The 22,515-nt window shown below is 48.6% G+C and overlaps 1 protein-coding gene across 6 annotated transcripts in view; it reads left to right on the top strand.

The window, feature by feature from the left end:
* Positions 1-8,222: 8,222 nt before the first annotated feature.
* AKAP1 (A-kinase anchoring protein 1) overlaps positions 8,223-22,515 on the top strand; it is a 37,310-nt gene continuing 23,017 nt past the window's right edge. The window contains exons 1-2 of one of the 6 annotated variants that reach the window (XM_017873109.1): positions 8,457-8,540; positions 9,501-9,630. The gene's annotated coding sequence lies outside the window, so the exon portion shown is untranslated. Of the gene's footprint in view, positions 8,300-8,327; positions 8,541-8,858; positions 9,204-9,500; positions 9,631-20,005; positions 20,083-20,716; positions 20,890-22,515 lie in introns of those variants that run through there. The other 5 variants (XM_017873107.1, XM_017873106.1, XR_001885799.1 and 2 more) reach the window with 5 other exon arrangements.

Raw genomic sequence — 22,515 nt, 5'->3', positions numbered from 1 at the left:
CACACATTTTTAAGTCTACTAGAGTTTTCCCAAATTGTTGTGCAAAGTGGTTGTGCTGATTAATATTCCCAGAGCCCAGTTTCTTAAACACTATGCAATTGTCTTTTTTTTTTTTTGACAGGGTCTCACTCTGTTGCCCTGGCTGGAATGCAGTCGTGCGATCATAGCTCACTGCAGCTTTGATCTCCCAGCCTCAAGTGATTCTCCCGCTTCTACCTCCCAAGTAGCTGGGACTACAGGTACATGTCATCATGCCCAAGTAATTCATTTTACTTTTATTTTTAGTAGAGACGAGGTTTCGCTATGTTGCCTAGACTGGTCTCGAACTCCTGGATTCAAGCAATCCTCCCACTTCAGCCTCCCAAAGCACTGGGATTATAGGCATGAGATACCGCACCCAACCGTAAGCAAAAATCTTGATATCAGTTCTAGGGTTGTCACCAAACAAGTGTTTTTAAAGTATCTGTGCTGGGCAAGGCAATACTTTAGGCTTCTGCAGCAATTAAATGAATGAAGTCATTGCAGTGTGTGCACAAAACCCTAAGAGGTCTGGTTGGTTGTGTCATGGTAGATAGCCCTAGCTCTGTTAGAACTCATCCCCAACTACAAAAGTGTCTCGGAGGGTCATGCAGGTCAAGCCCTGCACAGGGGCATCCAACCCAAGGGCAAGTAGGGGCTGAAATCCAGGCTGGGCTTCTGCACTCCACTCACTACGAAGCTTCGCACAGGACTGTGCCTGTCTAGGGAGTGGAACACCTGTTGCCTAATTTGCATAATGCCACTGAATAGGCTCATGGCAGTCCCAGGTAGAATGCATTCATCTGTGGGAAACTGGTGTGCCTGATCAAATGGGAGACAGAGATTACTAAGAAATTTGCTAGGTTTTAGAATAGGTAAAGCCAGAAAATGGTTCCAGAGGAATAGCAGGGGGTGTGTGGAGGTTGGTGGCAATGGAAAATTTGGGTGCAGTGTCCAAGCTCTCATATTGCTATATACTCTGCCCCATCACTCCTGGGGGTAGGTCACCTTGGCCAAATGTGTCATCCCCAGGGAAGCTCCTGTTTCCCTGCAGTTCTGTGAGACTTCTAGGTCTTGCTGTTTCAGACCATCTCAGCTGCAACTGTGTGCCTAAGGGTATGAAAACTAACAAAATAAATATGGTACATGAGATTACAAACCTCACCCAGAAAGGGTTCACTGCAGTTTCCCTACAGATTCAAGCAATTCAAATGCCCATACACAGGCATCCAGTATGGTTGGGTGGCCTCCAGGAGGATCTCAATAGCTGGACCAGAAGATATCTCCCATGGAATCAAATGAGGTAAGTAACACTGTTTGATGATTTAATTGCTTCTCTATATGCATGAACCTTGCTGTAGTTAAAGGACCTAAATTGGCTGTGGACAGAACTTCACCCTACCTGAAAGAGTCTGCAGAGTTTCTTAGGCTCCATTTCTAAACTAAATTGCAATTGGAAGAAGCTGGGAAGAATGGAGGGGGCTCTGGGAAGCTGGGAAATATGGCCAACCATATTCTTGACAGCCACCCATTAAACAGAACCAGAATCAGGATCTTAAATAGCTAGCTAAAAAATTCCCAAGTAGTATGTGGTGGTAATGATGCCTGGGTAGCAGGCCCCTTCATCACAGCCCCGTGGATGGGGCTCCTGCCCTGGGAAGCCAGGGCACCTGAGATCCAGAGGGGAGGCAGGGGACAGCCCTCTTTTATCACGTTCTGAATGACATCACATTCCCTTTTACCAACTGCTGTCCATGGTTCAAGAAAGACGGGCACTGTGTTAATTTCCTAGGGCCTCTGTAACAAAATACTGCAAACTGAGTGGCTTAAGACAGCAGAAATTTATTGTATCACAGTTCTAGTGGGAAGTCCAAATCAAGGTGTCAGCAGGGCCATGCTCCCTCTCTGAAACCTGTAGGGGAATCCTTCCTTGCCTCTTCCTTACTTCTGGTGGTTTGCTGTCAATCTGGCATTCTTTGGCTTATAGATACATTAATTCAATTCTCTGTCCTCACATGGTGCTGTCTCTGTGTCTCCCTGCCTTCACATGGTTGTCTTCTGTTTTTCTGAGACAGAGTCTCGCTCTGTCGCCCAGGCTGGAGTGGAGTGGCGCGATCTCGGCTCACTGCAAGCTCTGCCTCCCCGGTTCATGCCATTCTTCTGCTACAGCCTCCCAACTAGCTGGAACTAGAGGCACCCGCCACCACGCCTGGCTAATTTTTTTGTATTTTTAGTAGAGACAGGGTTTCACCATGTTAGCCAGGATGGTCTTGACCTCCTGACCTCGTGATCCACCCGCCTCAGCCTCCCAGAGTGCTGGGATTACAGGCCTAAGCCACCGTGCCAGACCAAAACATCATTCACCTAGGCTGGAGTGTGATGGCACCATCACAGCTCACTGCAGCCTCAACCTTTCAGGCTCAAGTGATCCTCCCACCTCAGCCTCCCAAGTAGTTAGGATCACAGGCACACGCCACCATGCTGCGCTAATTTTTTGTATTTTTAGTAGAGACAGAGTTTCACCGTGTTAGCCAGGATGGTCTCGATCTCCCGACCCTGTGATCCACCCACCTTGGCCTACCAAAGTGCTGGGATTACATGCGTGAGCCACCGCGCCCAGCCTGGTTGTCTTCTTATAAAGATGCCAGTCACATTGGAATCGGGGTCTAACCTATCCCAGGATGACTTCAGCTTAACTAACGACATTTGCAACAGCCCTGTTCCCACATAAGGTCACATTCGGAGGTACTGGGGGTTAGGGTTTCAACATTCTTTTTGAAGGGACATAATTCCACCCATAACAGACCTGTTTCTGTATAAACTGCTCCCTTGGTCTCTGGATTTGCCTCCAGTGGCAGTACAGTGAGTTGGTTAATCCATGGGTTCCAAGTCAGATAGCTTGGGTGAAAATCTTGCCATTGCTGTCGTGTGACTAAGGTCTGTGAAACAGAAATACAGTGATACAGATTGCTGTGATACAGAAATAAATACAGATAACAAGAGTATCTAGTATTTGAGGTTGATGGAGTATTAGGATAAAGGACTCTGCATGGTGCTGGGCATTAAGTGCTCATTAAGCCTTAGTTACTTACGTGCCATTAGTATTGTTATTCCCCAGCTCTTTCCATTGACTTTTCTAGGAGTGGGTTATTTATTCTTCCCTGCAGACACACATGGTCCTGGGGCATAACCAAATGCATCTCCATTTTAAGAGAACTGGGAGTGGGGTGGAGTGTGGGAGGGCTCCTTCAGTGTATACATATAGAGGCAGTTCATCTTTATTAGCACTAAAAAAGTTCTTTATGTAGATGCTTTCAATAGAAAAGTAGGGCATTTCTCAAACATGTGCCCCTGAAATTGGAGGGACTGCCAAGAGAAGAAAACCAACGGACTAATTTTTTTTTTTTTTCAGATAGATCTTGATATGTTGCCCAGGCTGGAGTGCAGTGGTGTGATTGTAGCTCACTGCAACCTTGAACTCCTGGGCTCAAGCCATCCCTCCCCCTCAGTCTCTGGAGTAGTTAGGACTACAGGAATGCACCACCACATCCAGCTAGTTTTTTTTTTTTTTTTGAGATAGGGTCTCACTTGTTGCCCAGGCTGCTATGCAGTGGCACAATCACTGTTCACTGCAGCCTCAACCTCCTGGAGTCAAGCAGATCCTCCTGCCTCAGCCTCCTGAGTAGCTGGGACTACAGGCGAGTGCCACTATGCCCAGTTAATGTTTTTTATTTTTTGTAGAGACAGGGTCTTATTATGTTGGCTAAGCTGGTATTGAACTCCTAGGCTCAAGCACTCCTCCTGCCTCCCAAAGTGTTGGGATTATAGGTGTGAACCACTGCACCTGGCCATATATTGAGCTAATTTCTAAAATTTTCTTGTAGAGATACCGTCTTGCTACGTTGCCCATGTTGCTCTTGAACTCCTAGCCTCAAGCGATCTTCCTGCCTTGCCTCTCAAAGCTCTGGGATTATAGGTGTGAGCCACTGTGCCCAGTTCAAAACTAGCTAACTGTTTCTTGTTTTTGTTTTTTCTTTTTTTGAGACAGAGTCTCACTTTGTTGCCTGGGCTATAGCGCAGTGGTGTGATGATAGCTCATTACAGCCTCAACCTCCTGGACGCAAGCAATCCTCCCGCCTCAGCTCTGCAAGTAGCGAGGACTAAAGACAATTACCAGCCTGTTTAGCTAAATTTTAAAATGTTTCTAGAGATGGGGTTTTGCCATTTTGTCCAGGCTGGTCTTGAACTCCTGGGCTCAAGCGATCCTTCTGCCATGGCCTCTCAAAGTGCTGGGATTACATGCATGAGAATTAGCTACCTTTTTAAAAGAGACTCACAAGGTGACATTTACCTTGATGGATTTTCCCATGGTCCTGTGTTAAGCTTTAAAACAGGTTCAGAAACTTCACCATGTTCAAGTCCCAGAACTGAAAGCTGACTCATACTAAAAATATTCACATGATGTACAAGATATGAAAAATGAGAGAGGGTAGGTTATATAATTTATAATGATAAAAATGTATTGGTGGACCAGTGCCTTTCATCGGTCTGATCACGGCTTCTCTCCTTAGTGAGAATGACCAGAAGGCTGCTGGGTGGGTACAGAGTCAGAGTGAGAGGATTGGGTCATGTAATTTAAGTGAATAATAGCACTGGGTTCAGATCTGACCAGTTTGACTTCTCAGAGAGCCCAGCTTCTTGATTAATGAGACTGGATACCTTCTTCCTTTCACAGACACTTACTACTTCTTCTGTTTTTATTTTTTGGTCTCCTTTGAATCCTTCTATTTTTTACCTTCTTATTCTGGCTGACTTATTCCTTTTGGATGAAATGTTTTGCTCTATTCACCAGATTCTAATTTTTTGTTGTTGTTGTTAAGGTCAGGATTAGAGTCTGACAGAAATGATCCATAACTAATCTGAACAGAAAAAGGCCATATTTATAAGACCATGCAAATTATTTCAGGGTGTTGTGGACATCCTTGATGTCCCAGGTTAAATTCCTATGCATCCTAGGTTAAAATTCCTGCCTTAAGCAGACCTTGCCCATTTTTGAGCTGACAAAGCTGAAGCCTAACAATGTTATCTTATTTTCCTCATGGCCAAGTTCTTAGGATCACCTTCCATCCTCACCTCTCTTCTCATTCCTCTACCTACAAATCTTCTATTAGGCCCACCTCAGTGACCTTGGAACTGCTCAGACCTTGTGGATACTTTCTCAACCACATGTACTGGGTTGAGGTCTAATGGTGATTGTAGTCAATCCTATTTTCTCATCTTTCCCCCTTTGACTTGTACCTTGCACTTTCTCTAGTATTCCAGTTAACACGCTCATTCCTTCCCTCATTCCTTTTTTCTGGTAGGCTGTGCCCATGTCCCCTTGCACTGGGTACGACTGACATATTTCTCTCATTCACCCCGGTCTTTGTCCTTCCTTCTCATAACCATATTCATAGCCCCATCTCCCTCTTTTACTCCTTCCACCTCCCTGTTTTTCTTTCCTACCAATGCTTCCAGGGTTTACATCCCTGGACATAATTTTCTCAGTTTCTTTCTATTCCTACCTGCACTACTGCTAAGCATTTTCTTTTCTTTTCTCCCCCCCCCCCCCGAGATGGAATCTTGCTCTGTCGCCCAGGCGGGAGTGCAGTGGTGCAATCTCAGCTCACTGCAACCTCTGATCCCAGGGTTCAAGTGATTCTCCTGCCTCAGCCACCCGAGTAGCTGGGATTACAGGTGCGCACCACGCCCGGCTGATTTTTGTATTTTTAGTAGGGACTGGGTTTCACCATGTTGCCCAAGCTAGTCTTGAACTCCTGACCTCGTGATCCATCGGCCTCAGCCTCCCAAAGTGCTGGGATTACAGGTGTGAGCCACCGTGCCCGGCCTAACATTGTCTTTGTTTAAAATATCTTTTTAAACGTGATTTTCAAACCATATTTGTATTTCCCATTCAGACCACTCCTCTGAGCTCCAGACTTGCATATCCAACCTAATTACCACTTGCACCTCGATGTCACAAAAACAATGGGTCAAAAATGAAACCAACACTTCTCTGCCCCCAGTTTTCTCCTTCTCAGGAAATTGTACCCCAGTTCACATTGTAACTCAAGCCAGAAGAATCATCATTTGTTGTTCCTTTTTCTTTACCACCACCAACATGAGTAAGTCTGCGGCTCTTTCAAAATATATCTTAAGTCCAAAGCAGGGTCTTCATCCCCAGAGCACAATCCTTAGCTCAAACTAGCATCATTTCTTACCTGAACCACGTCCAGCATCCTCTTTAACTACTCTCCCTGATTCGACACTGGTCTCCCTCTAATCTGTTCTTCCCACAGCAGCTACAGCTTGCTTTTAAAAACAGAAATTATATTACGTCACTCTCTACTTAACAGCTTCCTATTCATTCACGAAACACATTTTTACTGAACATCCTCTATTTACCAGGCCCTCAAAAATCTCTGCCCTCATGAAATAATGAAGTCTAGACAGGGGTAAGGGTTATGAAGGAAATAAGGGGTGAGGGATGGGAAATTTATGTGTGTTTGCATGTGTGTGTGTGTGTGTGTGGTTACAATTTAAAACAGAGAGTCCAGGCCGGGCGCGGTGGCTCAAGTCTGTAATCCTAGCATTTTGGGAGGCCAAGGCGGACGGATCACCTAAGGTTAGGAGTATGAGACCAGCCTGACCAGCATGGTGAAACTCTGTCTCTACTAAAAATACAAAAAAATTTAGCTGAGCATGGTGGCATATGCCTGTAGTGGGACTACTCTGGCGGCTGAGGGAGGAGAATCGCTTGAACCCGGGAGGTGGAGGTTGCGGTAAGCTGAGATGGTGCCACTGCACTCCAGCCTGGGTGACAGAGACTCCTTCACAAAAAATAAAAAATAAAATAAAACAGAGAGTCCAGGGGAGACTTCACTGAGTCTGAGTAGCTTACTTTTGAGCAAAGGCCTTGGAAGAGGTGAGAGTGAGCTTTGCAGAATATTCCATGTGGAGGGAGGCCCTGAGGTAGAGTCATGCCTGGCTTTGGGACTGAGCAGAGTAGTATAAAATCCAAGCTTCACTATTTAGTGTGGCAAATACTAAGTATTTACTGAGGCAGCCCAGGCCCCTATTCCCCCAAAAAACAAAGACAAGAAACGATCCTCTTTATCTCCTTTCCTGACACTCCCTCCCTCAATACATACCATCCACACTGGTCTTCCAGTTTACCAGAAGTTGCTTCCTACTTTTCCTGTGTTGTGCATCTGCTAGGAATACTCCTCCAACCCTTATGCCCCTATACAATTTGCAAGGCTGGTTCCTTCTCATCCAATAGGTCTCAGTTTAAATTTCACTTTAGGCCTTTTCTGACCACAGGACCTAAAACAGGGCTCTTTTACTTTCTTTCCTGTGTCAGTTTCCTATTTGTTTCTTTCCTGACATCTACCACACCATGCAATTGGAATTCATATATATATGAATTTGACTTAAATCTCATTATAGTAAATGGCATCTGTCATTTAAATTTGCATTTGATCACTAGTGAAGATTAAGCATTTTCCCAAGTAATTGTTAGTTCTCAGCATTATCTATTTTCCTATATTTTGGCCAAAGAAATGCTCATTTAAAGTCACTTTGTTTTAAGGATGAGAGCAGGACTGACCAGTCAAAACCCTACCCTCTCCATTTATTTTGGGGAATTTATTTTCCCAAGTTCCTGGCAGAGATAGTGACTCACTGTGACTTATCTCTGCAAGAATCATTCCAAAACCCAAACCAATTCAGAGAAAAGTGTTTCATTTCGATGACATCAAGTTGTGAAAACGGGCAAGAAAGTTGCATTTGAGGGGTACCAGGTTTCACCATTACGCAGTTAATTGAGCAATTATTAATGGCCAACCCAATTATACGCTACAAGGAAATGACGGTCACAGGGAAGCTCAAAGCCCTGAAGGGAGTGAAGCCCTGCTCCTCACCCGCCCCTCTGCCTTTTCCAGGGCGCTCTCCGTCCCGAGGCAGGAGATGGCCTGGTTGACCCTTCGAGCCAAGGCGGGAGAACCGGTGCTGGGCTGGCGGGGTAGGGCATCAAGGGTCCTCCGAGTTCTGTACCGTCCAGCCCGGCCCCTCCGCCGGGCACCGACGAGATGACGGCTCCTCTCGCGAGAGCTCGAGCAAGACCCGGCTCGGGGCGGCGGCTGGATGTTAGCCCAGCGCTTTAGACCGCGCCCCCTCTGGCGCAGCTGGCAGAGGCGCGGCGGAGGCACTGCCGCGAGCTGCCGGTGGCGCGCACGCGCAGGTGAGCGGGGCGGGCTCGGGAGCGCGGGACGAGGGCGAGGGGCGGGACCTGGCGTCGCGCTGCGGGGCACGTCGCCGCGAGGTTTCAGTGTTTAATGTCTCTGTGTTTCCACCGGCCTGGGCGAGCACCGCTGGGGGAGCTGCGTAAGGCGGGCGCGCGGGCCGGGCCTGCGGGGCACAGCCGGGGCCGGCGGCGGCGTGCGGACTCCGCACCCCGCAGCCCGACGGTCGCCGAGGAGCTGGTAGGTCGGGGGCCGCTGCGCCGGGGACCCCCTTGCCGGAGCCCCGAAGGCGTCGGCTCAGGGCAATGGGGAGCCTGAGGTGCAGGTGCAGGGTGCGACGCGCGCTCCAGGTACCCCGGGGGCGGGACGCTCCGGACGCAGAGGTGTCCTGGGGGCTCTTGGCCGCCGCGCGCTGTCAGACAGGCCCATCTTTCCCTCCCTCGCCTGCGCTCCTTCTCCTCCTCCCCCGCCGGTTGTCTGCCGGCGGGCTCCTGACAGATCGCGTGTGCGCGGCTCTGGGCGGCGCTCTGCGGCCGCGCCGTCCTCCCCACGCGCGTCACTGTCCTCGGGGGCGGGGGGCGAGGGCGCGGCGCCTGGGTCGCCTCTCTGCGCCTCAACTTTACCGGAGCGCGCACACCCGCCTGCCAGGCTGACCCGAGCGCGTCCCACCCAAGGTCGCCCAGCCCCGCGGGCGTTTACTTTTCAAAGGTCGTGTGTACACAGTCTGAGCCTGAGCTACCCCTTCACTTATGGAGCCTCACCCAACTTCTCACCCTCGGCTCGCCCCTGGGAGTTCCGTGCGGCGAGCCAGGGGAACCGGGAAGATGGGCCGGGACATCCGCCGGTTGTGATCCAACCGTGTTTCGGGCTGAGGGACCGTTCGAACCGAGTTGGGGTCTGGAGGTCGGAGGCTCAGGGGCGTCCCTGGGGGATTTGCATTCGTAGCCCCCGCAGGCGTGTCCGGAGGGACGGAGGCCGTCCAGCCTGGGGTGTCTGCCGACCTCACGCCCGGGGACGCCGAGGGTCACGTGTCCGGAGCCGCCTGCGGCCCAGCGCCCCGGGTCCGCGATCAGGAGGGACCGTGCTGGTTTCGGGGTTACGATGTGCTAGGAGAGGCAGTGGCTGGAAGCCTCGAACGCGGGCTTTCTGGCGTTCAACTCTTTTGTGCCCTAGCTAAAGGTCTTCCTGTTTCCCTTCCAGGGAGGGATAGGAGAAAAAAGGTGCTGATCGTGGTGGGCCGTGCTGTGGCGACTCGGAACGGCATGGGAGCCCTGGGCGTTTCGGGATCTTCCTGCCGCGGTTAACACAAACCCGGTGGACTTCGCTCCAGGTGCTTGTCGAGACCTCTCAAGCTGGCTAGGGTGTATGCGCAGGGCAATTAGTGAGGTTAACCTGGGTATCTTTCCCGTACTGTAGTGCGCGTTACTTAGTGTTTAAATTTGTTTCCAGTGAAATTTAGGCTGCTGGACCTGGTGCAACAGTATCTGTTAGTTACTGATCAAGGAACACCGTTCACAAAAAGCTATTAATTCTGGCAACTAGTAACCTTACATGCTCATGTAACTGCTAAGTCCTTCCCAAATTAGTACCTTTTTTTTTTTTTTTTTTTACCTCTTTATTTAGAAAGCAAAGCTTGGACTCAGCACCACCCATCCACTTTGCTCTTAAAGGTACAGAACATCTTTGAAATGAAGAGGGCTGCCTGACTTGATCATTTATATGATTCCTCTGTTCTTGGCATTCAAGTGGTTCACCTGCTAATTATTTAAGACGTTGAGCACTGGAAGCAAGTGAAGTTTTGTTTTGGGAGCCTTTTGACTTGTGTTGAACCTTTCTTCTTTAACCTCTAACTAGTTTTGTAGGTTCTGCATAATCATTCCTGGGTGTATTCTCTTGGAAATATGGCCTTAGGTTAGAGGAGGTCCTCTGGATCCTACAGGTATGCAACTCACTAAAGCTCGAGTGTATTACTGAATTAAATAGGCTCTGTCTTCATGCATGTTGTTAGATGATGCCTCAGAACTTGCAGGTAACAGATCATAGCCAGTGAGTGAGACAGGTCTAATGGATTTGCGTCTAGGTGGGGTTCCTTGTAGGAATAGCTCCCATCTCCCAGCTGTTTCTAGGAAATGCATTCTCACTTGGCCACTGCAGGGTGACAGTGGAGGTGTCTGTTGTAAGTGGCCTGCTCAGGTGCTGAAGTCGATATGTCTCCAGTGTAAGGTTGCTGAACATCAATATTTAAAAGCAATTTATCTTGCTACCTGGTAACCCAAATTATTCTTGAGCTTTGGACATAGGCTGGGTTGCAGCCATATTTTAGGGGAAGGCTGGTGTTAGCCTCTACAGTATTCCCTTTTCCTGTCCTAAAGACAAATGGAGATCATATTTGTGATACTGGGGACTGCGATAGGTGCTTAAGCGTTGCTCTTCCCCTCTCCTCCCTAAACAAGCCCTGAGACTGACTTTGTTTCTCTTGAATTACTTGAGTGACTTGAATTCTATTAAAAGCACCCCTGTCCTTAGCCTCTGACCCAGAAGCTTGTTTGGGAGGAAAAACAAATTGGTTTCCCTAAGCTTTGCTGGCTAGCCTCCTGGTCCCAGCCTGCAACATGACTTGATTGTGTGTGCATTTCAGGGCTTTGAAGATCAGGCAGCTTGTAGCCAATGTACCCAGAGAACTGACCGTAGAGTTCCCCTAGGTCACTCTTTCCTAAATCTTACCTGTGAGTCTAGAATGATTGGGCCTCTCTGTAGCTTGGTCTGCTTTCCTGTTGTGGGGAAATCAGTTGTTTCAGGTATGAGTTGCTTGTCATTCTCAGGCATTTTCTTCCACTCTGGGGAGGTAGTGGATCCTGTGGGCATCTTGTCCCATTGAAATCATCTCATACTATTTGAGAGTTGCTCATCTTTATGGTGGGGGGTGTATTTTAGTCCTAAGTCTTGCTTCTTAGGGCAAGTTCTGTTTCTTCCATGTTCATTCCTGGTGTAACACCTCAGGCAGTTTTCACTTTTAGGATCATTTAACATTAAGTTCCCATCATATGTGGCATCCCACTGAAGGAACCTGCTGACCTTGGTACCTAATTTTAAACTTGGGCTGTGGAAATCATCATCAGTGAGCGTGTTTGGAGTAGGACAGAGTCTGGCTGGAGAAACAGGTAGTGGGGGACCTGGGAACTAAATTTGAGAGGATGTCTCTTTCTTTTTTTTTCTTTCTTTTTTTTTTTTTTTTTTTTTTGAGACGGAGTCTCGCTCTGTTGCCCAGGCTGGAGTGCGGTGGCCGGATCTCAGCTCACTGCAAGCTCCGCCTCCCGGGTTCCCGCCATTCTCCTGCCTCAGCCTCCCGAGTAGCTGGGACTACAGGCGCCTGCCACCTCGCCTGGCTAGTTTTTTGTATTTTTTAGTAGAGATGGGGTTTCACCATGTTAGCCAGGATGGTCTCGATCTCCTGACCTCGTGATCCGCCCGTCTCGGCCTCCCAAAGTGCTGGGATTACAGGCTTGAGCCACCGCGCCCGGCCGAGGATGTCTCTTTCTTGATAGTTACTGTGCTAGGTGAGTTACAAGCAAATGGCTCCCTAATCCTTTAATCCTTTCACCTGATACAGTGAGGGTGAAGCTGGAGGTCATTCTGGATTGTTTCAGTGGCTGTCACACAAATTCAAATTGAGGGGTAGAGGAACTAGGAAGTAGGGGTGTGGACTTAAAATTAGGTCCTCTGGATGGCTTTTGTGAGAAGAACCAAGGAATATTCTTAAATCCCTGGGCTTTTCTCCTAGTCTTTCTGCTGCTTTCTAAGTAGATTGTTAACATTGTGTGTGTTATCATTCAGCGTTCTGAGAACTAGCTTTCCAGCAATAAATAGATTTCAAGGTGTCCTTTGCCTTAACGTTTTCATTTTACTAAATGGTGCAGCCTTGTCCACATTCTGTCGGGGTCTTCGCCATCTGGTTGTTTTTCTTTTTTTCGGCTTGGTTTGATAGTTTGCAGCAGTCAGTGGTAAACATTCTGTTCCCTATTCTGTAATGGTGGCTGGCTGCATTCACTGAGCCATGTGTTACTAAGACCCAGTTGCACTTGGGAGCAAAGAAGGGCCCTGAGGTGAGTCCTGGAAGTAAAAGTGTGGATAACTGAGGGCTGATGAGGCTTGTTTCACTGCTGAGCTTAGCTGACAAGAACCTGGGACTTGGTACAGCTCTCAGAGCTGAAACCTGGCTGTGATTCTAGGCAGGCTGGTTGGCCTTCCAGGTCTTGGTTTATTCAGTGGCTAAAAGAGGGTTGGTCAGAATTATCAGTATTCGGATTATGGTCTTGGGAGCCTTGGAGTTAGACCAAACGTGCCCAGGGGCGACTGGAGAGATGCGTTTGGGCTGGGAAGCACAGCTCAATGGGTAGTACATGTCAAAGACTTAAGGGGGAAAAAAAACACAACTCACTGTTCATCTCAAGTTCTTAGCTCTAAGGTGTACTACTGTTCTAAATATTTTTTATTTTTAAAGATAGCTCTATTTGCCTAAATATGTTCTGGTTGAGGGGAGTTTAGAGCTACCTTGTCTATAGGGTAGCTACTAGCTGTGTGACTAATTACATTTTCTTTTTTTTTTTTTTTTTTTTTTTTTTTTGAGGCGGAGTCTCGCTCTGTCGCCCGGACTGGAGTGCAGTGGCCAGATCTCAGCTCACCACAAGCTCCGCCTCCTGGGTTTACGCCATTCTCCTGCCTCAGCCTCCCGAGTAGCTGGGACTACAGGCTCCGCCACCTCGCCCGGCTAGTTTTTGTATTTTTAGTAGAGACAGGGTTTCACCATGTTAGCCAGGATGGTCTCGATCTCCTGACCTAGTGATCCGCCCGTCTCGGCCTCCCAAAGTGCTGGGATTACAGGCTTGAGCCACCGCGCCCGGCCGACTAATTACATTTTCAAAGTATTAAAAAAAAAAAGTTTCTCAGTGACATTGGCCACATTTCAGGTTCTCAGTGGCCTCATGTAGCTCGTGGCTGCCGTCCTGGTCAGTACAGGTCAAGAACATTTTCCATAATTTGAAGAAAGTTTTGTTGGACAGTGCTGGCCAAGAAAGTTTGTTTTTCTCCAACTTTAAGAGCTTAATTGTCTCAACTTGTAAATCTCTAAAGCATAACATGTTTGAGCTTAGTCTTCCAGAGTCCATAAACCCAACAGCTTTGGTGACAAATTATCTACTAGTTGTCTTCATGGCATACTGTAGGTGAGTTCTAGTCCGCCAGTTGGGAGTGGACAATCAGTTATGAAACAGGTGGAGTGAGGACCTTCAGAAAGGACCTTCAGAAAGGACCTGGGGATAGGAGCCTGAAGCAAAGGGCCAGACTGTATGCCCTTAGAAAGCCCTTTTGGTTTAAGAGCCAGTTTATTATCATAAAGATCCTTGCTGGTTTGTCCTTGGTCTCCAAATGTCAGATGTCAACATATTGTTACTTGGTCCTTCAGCCACCTGATGACTTCCTGCAGATCTCAGTGTTGCCCTTAAACCAGGTTGTGTTTTCATTCTGCTGTTTCCAGTCCACCTAAATGTTAGGGGCCATTCTTCACACAAGGCACTGGGGGAGAGTGGGGCCACAGTGCGGATCTTAACGTGTTCTGTTGTGGCAGGGGTGGGGGGTTCTTTGTTTCTAGATGCCCCCTCTTCTAGTCCTGGGTGTGCTTTGTTTGAACCCTGCTAGATTGACCTTTGGTATATATAATGTGAGATCTCTTTTCTTGGAGCCAGGCAGCATAAAAGACAAGTATTGACGAGCGCCTACTGGCATATTAGTGGCTTTTTTTTTTTCTAACTATGTCATTTTTATTCTCTCTTAGCCCTATGAGGTTAGTACAGTGATCTAGCTTGTGGGTGAAGAAACAGGATCCAGTAGGGTAAGCTGGTCCCAGGACACAGCGAGGGCTGGACTGGCCTTGGACCTGGGTTGGGATGTGCTCCCCACCTCCTCCTCTGCCCCCCCTGCCCGCCATGCTCATAGGCTGTTGCTTATTTACTGCCCCTTTATCACCACATCCTCATTCAGGAAACTAAATTGGGTTTTTAAAAGATTAAAATCATTTATCCCACATATGGAGTCTGACTATTAAGTGTTTCAGCCTCGTTACAACTCTGTGAGGGAGATACTCTTACTCCATATTACAGGACTTCTTTACTTTATGGGAAACTGAAGTACAGGATCCTACTCTTAACTCTCTTGTCTTTCCAAAGCCATATTTTATCATCAGAATTATGCAACCATCAGGTGCTTTTGAAATGCACAAGTAATGACTATGAATAAAAAAAGCTGTGCCTGAGGGCTCAAAGAAACTGCTCTGAAGACTGAGCTGGTTGTAAAAGACAATCCTGAAGTCACTAATTTCCCAGACACCTGTCAGACCTCACTTGGAGGTCACGAGACCATCCCCTGGCTCTCCAAAAAGCTGTCACCTGACAGTAGCTGGCCTCCTGATTAGAGGAGACAGTAAGATCTGTTCAAGCACAGCCCCAGCCCCCAGCCCTTTTCTGGCCTGGGCCTGGGTGTGTCTTTGTGAGGCTGGGTCGACAACAGATCTGAAGGACAGTTCAGTCTTCTGTATACTCCTTGCCCCTCCTTTCTGCCCCTCCCAAGAAAAAGGAGCAGGAGTGAGTCTCACTTTCCTGAACTGCCTTGGAGGGAGACCCACACTCAGCTTTGCCTTTAGCTGTCTCTGGGAGAAAAGGCCATGCTGCAGATAACCTCCCTGCTTTGTCCTTTGGCTTTGGTGTGGCTCACCTGGCCAAGCATGTGCTGGTGCTATTTTTAGCAGGTGGCATCTTTTAGGAGGGCCAAGTGCATGTGGCTGCAGTGTATGGGACAGATCCTGGTGCCAAAGCTGCTGCTGTCTCTGCTGCCACCGCCTCGTCAGGAGAGAGAGGAGAATAAAGCCACCCTAGAAGCTGCCAAGGGGTGTGTGGAGGGGGTGGCTGCTTAAGAGGTCTCCAGGGCTGCCTTTTCTATTCTGGATCTGTGGCAGGGACCCAGCCTGCCTCCTGGTGCAGGCAGGCATGTGACTGAGGCAGCCTGGGGAGCTGGGGAGCTAGGTGTCAGGACTGCTACCTGGGGAGTGAGGACCCCTTGTTGCCCCAGCAGCGAATTTCTCAGGAAACCACATAACCCCATTACAAACTTTTATTTATGTATGTATTTATTTATTTAGAGATGAGGTCTTGCTTTGTCACCCAGGCTAGAGTATCGTGGCACGATCATAGCTCACTGCTACCTTGAATTCCTGGGTTCAAGGGATCCTCCTGCCTCAGCCTCCCAAGTAGCTGGGACTATAGGTGCACGTCATGATGCCTGGCTGATTAAATTTTTTTTTTTTTTTTTTTTTGTAGAGATGGGGTCTCACCACCTTGCCCAGACCGATCTCAAGACTCCTGGGCTCAAGTGATCATTCCATGTTGGTCTCCCAAAATGCTGAGATTACAGGTGTGAGCCACTGTGCCTGGCCCCATAACTTCATTTTTGTGTGAAGTTGCCCAACCTAAGGGCCGGCCACTAAATGGACACTGAAAAGTCTCTAATAGTTTGGATTGGTGGACAGTCTGGTTCCTTGTGTCCTCTGGCTTAAACCAAAATGCAAACATGAAAGGAGGCACAGCCATAGACCCCCAGTGAGAATTCTTTACTGGGATGCCACAGAAGCTGAAGAGGGGTGAACAAGCAGTTTGACCAGCAAGCTTACTGGTTCCCCTGGCCACCCTGCCTTCTCTCCTTTTCAGTTCCTCCTTCCCTCTAACTTGCAGCTGCTAACTCCAGCCCATCTATCTGTTTCTGATTAAGAAAGCTTCAAGCCATATAAGGCCCTCTGTTGCCTATGGTTTATGTTGGCTGGAGAGCAAGGTTGTTTTTTGCAAAGTCCAATTCAAAGAAGTGGCAAGGGCTTACGTAGGCTATGTGTGTCCGCCTAGTGGGGCTGGACTGCCTTATTGGAAGAGGTTCCTTTGAGGGAGCCTGAGAGTAAGGGGGACTTACTACTCCTTACTCTTAGTGGTGGCTCTCTAAGGCTAATGTATGGTATGGCCACAGGGCTTCCTGGCAAGTGTATTCGCTGACAACATGAAGGTAAAAGCAAGCCCTTGTTTACTTACACAGTGTACCTGTCATGCTACCCCCCACAGAGGCATCCTGTTTCAGAAAACAAGTCTGGAAGCAGCTTCTGCTTATTTAATTAAGAACTAAAGTCCCTTGGCTCTTCAGGCACATCATTTTCCCCCCTGGAGAAAGTTTGATGGACCATATCCCTTGGGGTTCTTGCGAGTCCGACTGGCCTTCCGCTCAGTGATGTTGGAGAGCCCTTTCTCTGAGAGCCATGCTCTGACCTCATCTTCACCTCCTCTCTTGCTACCTCTTGAGTCAGCCAAGCCTGTTCCTGCCTTAGGACTTGGGCACATGTTCTTCCTGCCTGGAACTTTCTCCCCCCCACTCCTCCTGCCTCCCCGCAGATCTTGGCACAGCTCTCAAGTGTTCCAGTTCTGATGCCACCTCTTCCAAGAGGCATTCCTGCCTCATTCTGTCTGCAGCTTCCCCTTCCAAGCGCTCCATCTAGCCTTTCTCGTTTCAACCACAGCACACAGAAAATGACTGGGTGACCGTTCCTCAACTCTCCCAGCTGGTGCCCTGCTACACGCACAGGGATATAGGTAATTCATCACATGCAAGGGCAGCCTTAGGGCTCAGTTCTCTCCATCTGTTGAGAGAGGCTGCAGGTCTTTATATTTAAGTCGCTGAATCTTTGCAGTGTCTTACCTATAATTTGACTCTCTACCCTTCCTTCTGCCTTTGCTTCCTGAGGGCTCTCTTTCCCTTGTGTGCCCAGTGAACTTGGCTCACAGTATGTGTTAAACTCTTTGTTAAATGACTAGCCCAGAGAGGTCCAGCCATCTGATGCTGGCTAGCCTTCAGTGCCTTGCTTCCAGAAGGGTCTAACTATCAATAAGCATGCTCTCTTTTTGATATTACTATTATGTCAGCTGGGCAGTTGGGGGTCTCTGAAGCACAATTGGCATCAATTACTATAATAGGAAAGTAAGGCATTACAAGTTTGTGCATAGATGAGTTGACATTAATGCAAATTTAGGATGGTTAATAAGAAACATAAAGCTGCGTGGTAATACAGCATGCATTGCTACTTGTATGTAGCTTAATAATGTGTTTTCTATCAAAACATTACTTGTAGAAAGATTTGGCTTTTGACTGTGTACAAGGCTTGAAAGGACAGTCCTTTGCCCACCGCCCCCCACCCCCATTGCTTTCAATTCTTCCAGCTGTCCCCACCTTTGTCAGTAGTATTCTTTTCTTTCTTTTTAAGGATTATTATCTGATTTGTTTTTCTGCTGTGGGAGATAGGACCTAGCTTGTTCCTATGCTTTTTTCTTCCCTCATCATCCCAGTGTAGAGATAGCCCAAGTTTTGGTCAAGTTGCTATTCAGAATATACATTATTATAATATGAACCTTGTTTATGGCTGCAAGGTTTTTAGTTTCCCATATTTCTTCTTTTCTCGCACTTCTCCTCTCCTAGTTAATTTCCTTAGTTTCTTTTGCTTAATTTTCTGTCTCTCACCAGTTCCCTAACCCCCCAACCCCCCGCCCCACCAGCCTCCACCATTGCTGTGGAACTCCTCTCATTGGCGGAAAGTGGCTCTCACTGTGGCTGCACATACCAGGTGCTTGCAACAGTTCCACATTGCTCCTGGGTGCATCCCTTTTCCCTGGCTCTGCTTCCCCTTCACCCTTGGAATTCCCTTTCCCCTTCTCTTGTCTCATTTGTGGATCCAGTGCCCCTCCTTTGTTGGTTGATTTCCTTGTCTTGGGGGAGCCCATCGTTCAGTAGCTTGCTGAGAAGGTGTGCATGGTTTGTGGCCCACAAGAAGCCAGCCCATCCATGCAGGGACAGGCACGTTTGAAGGCATGGATTGGGCCTTCAGTTGTGTGGCTGAAATCAGCAGACAACTAGGCCAGGCCCATGGAGCCCTTCCGCCAGGCCAGGCCAGCAGAAGGTCTGGCTTTACTTTTTTAGAGAAGTTGTAAATGTGGGGATCTGGATTTGGGTACCAGGTGGTGGTGAAAATGGGTCCCTTTTTTTTTTTTTTTTTGACAGGTCTCATTCTGTCCCCCAGGCTGGTGTGCAGTGATGCCATCGTAGCTCACTGTAGCCTTGATTTCCTGGGCTCAAGTGATCCTCCCACCTCAGCCTACTGAGTAGCTGGGACAAGAGGCATGTACTACTATGCCCGACTAATTCTTTTAATTTTTTTTTTTTTTTTTTTTTTTTTTTTTTGTAGAAATGAGGTCTCACCATGTTGCCCAGGCTAGTCTTGAACTCCTGGGCTCAAGTAATCTTCCCACTTCCCAAAGCATTGTGATTACAGGTGTGAGCCATCGTGCCTGGCTGAAGATGGGTCTTGAATGAAAGTCTGTATATTGAACGGGGCATCCCAACTCTCCTTGGCTCCCATAATGCTGGCGTTCAGGTGTATATCCTCTCATTCCTACCCCAAGATACTAGAACATTCTAATCTGAGGACACTGGCACTCCGTTTTCTGTTTCTCCTTCACCCCAACAGGACACTTCCCCGTCCCATGGATAAAACTTTCAGTTGGTCAGTAGCAGAGAGTGGCAGTAACAAGCCCACCGGAGAAAAGGTCATTGCTTGTTTTTTAGACAAGATCTCACTCTGTCACCCAGGCTGGAGTGCAGTGGTGCGATCTCGGCTCACTGCAACCTCTGCCTCCCGGGTTCAAGCGATTCTCCCACGTCAGCCTCTCGAGTAGTTGGGACTACAGGTGTGCGCCACTATGCCTGGTTAATTAAAAAAAAATTTTTTTTCGTGGAGACGAGGTCTCACTATATTGCCCAGGCTGGTCTTGAGCTCCTGGCCTCAAGCAAGCCGCCTAAAGTTTTGGGGATTACAGGCATGAGCTACCATGGTGGCCTGTTTGGGCTTTTTTTTTTTTTCCCCTTCCGTCCTCATCTCCACTACTCCCCGCCCAGACTGAAAGTGCCTCGAGGGCAGTGCCTTTGCCTGATTAATTTGTGTTCCACCGGCCGGGCGCGGTGGCTCAAGCCACCCAGCACTTTGGGAGGCGAGATGGGCGGCATTACGAGGTCAGCATGATGAACCATCCTGGCTAACACGTTGAAACCCGTCTTACTAAAAAATACAAAAAACTAAGCCGGGCTCGAGGGTGTGGCGCCTGTTCCAGTATCGGGAGGCTGAGGCAGCGAGAATGGTGTAAACCCGGGGAGCGGAGCTTGCAGTGAGCCTGAGATCCGGCCACTGCACCTCCAGCCTGGCGCGACAGACAGATCCGTCTCCAAAAAAAAAAAAAAAAAAAAATTGTTGTCCCCCCATGTTTTTCCCTGTAAGTGCCAGTAATTATTTGTTGAATAGAAATTACCTTCTACGCTTTTATGTGATTTCTGGGGCAGTCGTGGTTCACAGTCTGCCATTAGGAAGATCAGGGTCTTACCTCTTTGGTTTTGCCCATGTGAGGTGCTGTGAAGGGTTTTTTGCTGCACACCAACATCTTTTCTGATGTCTTTACTGGCTTTTAAGTAAGGTTGTTGTCAGATTGCCATTTCATACCTTTTGAGCAGTCCTGTGTAACGTCTTCTGTGGTCGTGGGGGGGAACTCCATGTACCCAGGAAGGCATTCCTGGCACCTGCGTTGTGACCATCTTTAGAATCCTGTCGGAATTCGCTTGTAAAGCAAGATGGTTGTCAAGGCCAGAGGTGAGGGGCCAGGTGAGTGTGACATAGTCTTCAAAGTTTTAAAATCCACACCCCTACCCCCCAAATGAAGTGATTGGGAAGACCTTTGTAGGAGGTGCTGATGATTTTTCCTTCACGAAAAGAGGCACGTGACTTGGACCTGCCATGGATTTGGCCAGCAGAGCAGGAAGGAGGCTGGGCAGTTCACCCTTGTGTACTGAGTTTTCCAGAGCAGGAGTTAGTTTAACTTTTAGTTGGACTGGAGGAGCTCTTAATGTGAGGCCATGTCCAGAGATGGTATTTCTGACTTTTGGCTTGTCTTACCTAGAACTCCTGGTAGTGGATTCAGGGTTTCCATTTTGGCCGTAGAAGGCTTTGCCAAGCAGGTACTCAGACACTACTGGGTTAAGCCTCTGGCCTTCTGGCCTTCCTTCTGTGAATTGGACTGGGAACGTGTCCCGAGTTCCTGACAGCTGCTCTACATGGAAGGGCAGAAGCACCCCCAAAGTGTGCTGGTCTGGCTGTGCTGGCTCCCCTGGTTGCTCTGTGGGCCGTCACAATGGAGGGTGGGGGACAGTCCTGGACAGAACCTCACAGCCCCACTGTGAGCTCTTTTGGGATCTCTAGGGTACCCACGTGAAGTCATAGCTTACTGTGACTTACACAGGCCCCTGAGGATGAAGGTAACAGTCCTGTGAGCACTGAGGCTGGGCCGGGACCAACACCTGAGCCATGGCTCCAGCACTCTGATTCCTGGCCCAGCCATGCTGCTGAGGGTGCACAGCCCAGGCCTACCATCGCCCCCACCCTTGGTGGCAGAACCGAGCACTACCCAGCAAGGTAGGTGTTGGCCGCTGCAGCGTTTATGCAGCCCTCCTGTTGGTTGGGGTCTTCCGGGAACACACTCTAGAGCTGCGTTGTCCAGTAGGTAGGGTCAGCTGCAGGTGAAGAGTTCAAGTTAAATTAACCTGAAGTAGAATTCAGAGCCCTAGTCACACTGGTCACATTTCAAGTGCTCAGTAACCTCCCATGACTAAGTGACTGCCAGTATTGGATAGCAGTCACTCTTGAGGGTCACCCAGACCTTTACCTCTTGTGACCTACTCTACTTTACCACATTGCAACTGCCGCAACTATGGCTCCTGTGGCAAACGTCAAACTCTTTTTGTCTCGTCCGACCAGCACTTCAGCTCCTAGGATTTGTTCCTGTTTTACTCTGGGACTTGCTGCTCCGTCCCATGCCCAAAGATATTAGAACCTCAATTTGTGTCCTGTCCCCCTCCCCACCCACCCATTGCAGCCTAAGGAAATCCTGGCCGTCTTTGAGAAAGCCTTCCTGGGCTCCCTTTGCCCACTTCTCAGCGCGGCTGCTTATGGCACAGGGGTGTGTGAGGTGTGTGAGTGAGTGAGATTGATTCTTCCATCAGAATCGTGCGCTTCTGGTGATCAGAGTCTGCTGCTTGTAGCAACTTAAACATACTTGAATGTATGAGCAAGGTGAGTGACTGTGACCTGACGAGGAAATGGGTAAATGCATCTGATACAAGCCAAGAGGCCCTCTTGGAATCTTGCAGAGAACTCTGAGTTTGTGATTTTCCTCCACCAAACTCCCATGGAAGGGAGTATCCCTCTGCCTGGCCACAGCCTGCTGTCATTCTCTGAATGCAGTGGCTGAAGTGCTGGGCTTTAGGTTCTGATTCTGTGCCCTTGGAAGACACCCTTCAAGGGGAAGAGTCCCTCATCAGGAACTTAATGAGCTGGGCACTCTGGAGGTGGAGTGTCTTGGGCAGGCTCCTTCCTGTTGGTAGAACACGTGGGGACAGCCTTTGTCAGTGTGAACACTGGAATAATGAAAGAAATGTTCAAATTCCAGTGTAAATGCTCATTCAGAACGCAAAGTGGATGTGGCTTCACTGACCAGGCCCAAGCCCAAATTGGGCTTGTTGGGCCCTTAGCTCCTAAGCTGTTGTTTTTATGGTGGACTTTCCCATCAGTTACATGTGGCTCTTTTTGCAGTAACTGCAGCCAAATTGGCTTAGTCACTGGGACCAACACTCTGTGTACCATTGCCAGGGATTTGTTTTCTTGTTTAGCAGAAGGCTGTAGCCTGCAGTTACCAGGTTTGTCAGCTGAGTTGAGAGTGAGGCCATTACTTCTCTGAGGGCTGTTCTGAGAAGCTGCAGGTGCCTCCCTGGAGAAAGAAGAGATCCTTTGGAATCTGGAGGGAGCAGGTGAATGCTAAGGCCTCTGGCTGTAGCACGTGCCTGACTTCAGCTCTGTGTGACCACTTGGCAACTAGCCAGCGTGCGTCTATTCCCAGGCAAATGGACCTGCTAAAAATAAGCAGGCAGCTATTTAATTCCAACAGATTCAAAATGACAGAGTGTCCTCCCCACCAACCCTAGGGCAGGGCTCTGCAGCATCCTTCTGGGAGGCTTTTCTCTGACTGCACACAGGTCTGCCCTT

This window comes from Rhinopithecus bieti, unplaced genomic scaffold, assembly GCF_001698545.2.
Source record: "Rhinopithecus bieti isolate Rb0 unplaced genomic scaffold, ASM169854v2 scaffold_7870, whole genome shotgun sequence".
Taxonomy (NCBI): Eukaryota; Metazoa; Chordata; class Mammalia; order Primates; family Cercopithecidae; genus Rhinopithecus; species Rhinopithecus bieti.
Note: the sequence above shows the minus strand (reverse complement) of the source record. Positions and strands in the feature narration are given on the sequence as shown.